This window comes from Otolemur garnettii, unplaced genomic scaffold (genome assembly GCF_000181295.1).
Source record: "Otolemur garnettii isolate 467f Iridium unplaced genomic scaffold, OtoGar3 scaffold00009, whole genome shotgun sequence".
Lineage (NCBI taxonomy): Eukaryota > Metazoa > Chordata > Mammalia > Primates > Galagidae > Otolemur > Otolemur garnettii.
The window spans coordinates 16,656,414-16,660,836 of NW_003852404.1; the positions used below are offsets into that span (position 1 = coordinate 16,656,414).

General features: G+C 39.0%; 1 pseudogene; it reads left to right on the forward strand.

Moving 5' to 3' along the window:
- The first annotated feature begins 3,141 nt into the window (after positions 1 to 3,141).
- LOC100963261 lies at positions 3,142 to 4,153 on the forward strand (annotated as a pseudogene).
- The last annotated feature ends 270 nt before the right edge of the window (positions 4,154 to 4,423 follow it).

Genomic DNA, 4,423 nt, shown 5'->3' on the forward strand with positions numbered 1-4,423 from the left:
ATTCTAGCCAGGAAATGTCCTGCCATTTTATTTCACTGTATCTCTGTGGCTGTTTCTGCCACTTTAACAATGTGACAAGGATTAAGGCACACATCACTTCACGGTATGAATTCAGCAGTGAAGATCAGTAAATGTTCAGCTTTTTATTCACAATCTGTTATTCCTGTGCTAATGGATTTTTCTCTTATTAATAGGTAGATGTAAATTTTTCTGTGAAAAGGTCCAGGAAATACTTAATATTTTAAAGTTTCAAGATATGATTTTTAGGCAGAGATCTTAATTATATTTTAGCTCAATTTTAATTTAATTTTACCATTAATACATCCAACTGGTTAAATAATTGTACAGTGGAAAGTCAGCCACTTATTCCTATGGATAAGTGCCCATTTTTCTAACTCTGACAACTATCCCACCATTGCGCGCGCAGTAGAGCACTGCTTCTTAGAATTTATGTTTTCTTCCCCAGATTTTTTTCAAGGTATACATAGTAAAATACAAGCATATATTCTTAGTTGTCCTCCTTCTTTTCTCAATAGAACACCCAACTCTGCATATTATTCTTTTTATTTCACCCAATAAAATATTTTTGAAGCCTTTCCATACCAGGACAGGTATGGCTTCCCCATTGTATTTAATAGATGCACAGTATTTTGTTGTATGCAACTGAATTAATTTATACAACCAGTACCCCAGACATGAGCACACAGTTTTTTTCCACTTTTTCTTAGTACTAGCAATGCTGCAATGAATAATGAAGTACAAATGTCATCTCCTGCATACTACTGCCTGCTTCAAGTAGGTTTTTAGAGAAGAAATGATACATCTATTAGGAGATACTTTGTTACAGATATTTCCAAATGCCTATAGACATTTCTAGTCCTAATAATTTTAACAACTTGCTCATCCACCAGTAATATATTAAAGTGATTATTTCCCTGGAGCAAAATGTATTATTACACATCTAATTGTCACTTGAATATATCAGTCATTCTCAATCCTAGTAAACCCAATGGTAAATATTTACATATATATACAAAAGATGCTAAAAAATGGATGCACATTTTAAGAGATATTATCTGTGTTACTTTTCGAAGTTGAATTGAAGGTACCATTACTGGTCTAGTGTACCTAGACATACCACCTATATCCATTTTACACTTTTTGTTTTTTTGTTTTTTATTTTATATATATTATATATATATATATATATTTTTTTTTTTTTACTAAGTCATATACACATAGATCGTGAATACATTTATGTATATGTGGGATACAATGTGTTGATTTTTTCATACAATCTGAAGTGGTTACATCAAACCAATCAACATAGCTTTTGCCTCATTTACTAGAGTATTGTGTTAAGTCATTAATGTTCTATACTTGACAGATTTGACTTCTACCCTTGCACTATGATCCATAGTTGTTGTCCCACCTTTTATCCTCCCTCTATCAAACCTCCCTCCCTCCCTCCCGTCCCCCTCCATTTCTCTCCTTCATCCTGGGCTACAGTTGTGTTCTATCTTTTATAAGAAAGTGTGAGTAAATATAAGTTGGTTTCATAGAAGTACTGAGTACATTGGATACTTTTTTCTCCATTTTTGAGATACTTTACTCAGGAGAATATGTTCCAGGTCCCTCCATGTAAACATAAAAGAGGTAAAAGCTCTTTTTTAAGGCTGCATATTATTCCATGGTATACATATACCACAATTTATTAATCCATTCATGGGTTGATGGGCACTTGGGCTTCTTCCATGACTTGGCTATTATGAATTATGCTGCAATGAATAATCTGGTGCAAATATCTTTTTTGCAGAGTGATTTTTGGTCTTTTGGATATACTCCTAGTATATTGAGATTGCAGGATCAAATAAAAGGTCCACTTTAATTTTTCGAGGATTCTCCACACTTCTTTCCAAAAGGGCTGTATTAGATTGCAATCCCAACAGCAGTGTACAAGTGCTCCCTTCTCTGCACATGCACACCAGCATCTGCACTTTGAGACTTTGTGTGATGTGGATAATCTTTCTGTGATTAGGTGATATCTCAAAGTGGTTTTGATTTGCATTTCTCTGCTAATTGAAGACAATGAGCATTTTTCATGTGTTTGTAAGCCATTGGTTCTCTGTTATCTTCAGAGAAGTTTCTGTTCAAGTTTCTTGCCCAGGAAGGGGTTGTTTACTCTTTTCTGAGATTAAAAATGAGATCATTAGATTTCTGGAACAAAATGATAATGAAGTCACAACCTGTGGGATACTGCAAAGGCAGTCTTTAGAGGGCAATTTATAGCATTAGATGCCTTCATCAAGGAAACGGAAAGAAAGCAAATCAGCATCTGAAAGGGCCATCTCAAGCAACGGGAAAAGGAAGAACAATCCAATTCCAAATCCAGCAGAAGAAAAGAAATAACCAAAATTAGAGCAGAATTAGATGAAATTGAAAACATAAGAATTATTCAGAAGATCAGTGAAACAAAAGTTGATCCTTTGAAAAAATTCATAAAATTGATAAACCCTTGGCTAGACTAACCAGAAAGAGAAAAATAAGATTTCTAACAACTTCAATCAGAAATTATAATGGGTAAATAACAACAGATGCCACAGAAATACAAAAGATTCTCAATAATTACTATGAAACTCTATTCCCAGAAATATGAAAAAGTAGAGGAGATGGATCAGTACAGAAGTAGAGGAGATGGATCAGCTACTTTCCAGAACTCAGTCCAGGCTACTTTTTGCGTTATCTTCCAAGCCCTGCATTCCCATGGATTGGCTGACCCACTCAGATATGTGGCCCATACCAAGAAACTGATTCAACTGCTATTGCAACATCCCCATCCAAGAGCCTATGCAGAAAATAAAAATTTGTATATCCCTCTGGTTCTTCCCCAAGCTCTTCCCATTAGCAGACCCAATGACCTGGGCTTATGCTCACCAAACTGTGTTTTAAACCCTTTCTCCTAAATTTTTTGTAGATGGATTTAAGAAATTTTCCCATCTCCTCAAATGGCCCCTGCGGCATTATCCTCTTCTCTGCCGTCTCTCCTGTTATCTCAGTGCATTGTATTCCTCTTCAGCATCAGACTTTGAACCTGGGTGGGCTATAAAAATAATCTATATCCAATGAAAATATTATTTAAAAATGAAAGCAGGCACAATTCTGTGCAGGGGTTTTGTGAAGTGCAGCAATTATGGCAACCATACTGTTCTCAACACTGGCGCCAAGATGCCCATGCTGGGACTGGGCACCTAGAATTCCTTTCTGGGCCAGGTGACCGAGCCTGTGAAGGTAGTGACTGACATCAGGTACCACTATGTTGACTATGCCCATGTGTACCAGAATGAGCGAGAGGTGGGGTTGGTCATCCAGCAGAAGCTCAAGGCCCAGGTAGTGATGGGGAAGGGGAAAGAGCTCTTTATCATTAGCAAGCTGTGGTGCACCTACCATGAGAAGAGCCTGGTGAAAGAAGCCTGCAAGAACACACTTGGGAACTGCCGCTTGACTACCTGGACTTCTACTTTGTTCACTGGCTGACAGGCTTTAAGACTGGGAAGGATCTTCTCCCATAGGATGAAGCAGGCAATGTGATTCCCAGTGACACAGGTATTTTGGATACTTGGATGGCCATGGAAGAGCTGGTAGATGAAAGGCTGGTGGCAGTTCTTGGTATCTCCAATTTCAACCATCTGCAGATTGAGAGGCTCCTAAACAAACCTGGTTTGAAGTATAAATCAGCGGTTAACCAGATTGAGTGCCACTTGTATCTAACTCAGGAGAAGTTAGACCAGTATGGCCAGTCCAAAGGCATCATGGGACTGCCTACAGCCCCCTTCGCTCTCCCAACAAGCTCTGGCCCAAAACTTGAGGACTCATCCCTCCTGGAGAATTCCAGGATCAAGGCAATTGAAGCCAAGTGCAATAAAACTCCAGCCCAGGTTCTGATCTGGTTTCCTATGCAGAGGAAGGAACTTGGTGGTAATCCCCAAGTCTAGGACACCTGAATGCATTGCTGAGAACTTCAAGGTCTTTGACTTTGAACTGAGTGGCATTGATGTGACCACCTTACTTAGCCACAACAGAAACTGGAGGGTCTGTACCTTGGTGAGCTGTGCCTCCCACAAGGGTTACCCACCCCTTTCATGAGGAGTTTTGAAGCTGCAGATGCCCGCTCTTCCCAAGTGACCTACACCTGTTGTTCCTGCCTGATCTTTCTTGCAAATGTAGTGTGGCCTCAGCTGAGGGACAGTAACCCTCAGACTGGCCAGTGACGGAATGTCTGGCTTGATCTTGGGTCTGAAAAGCAGTGTCAGTAGTGTAGAAGGATCTTTAGCTTTCCTTGTCCTTCTTTTTGCCCGGCTGGGGAAAATAAAACCTGAATACACTTTTCTGACCAAGGAGAAGCAAAATCTACAATGTCAAAACA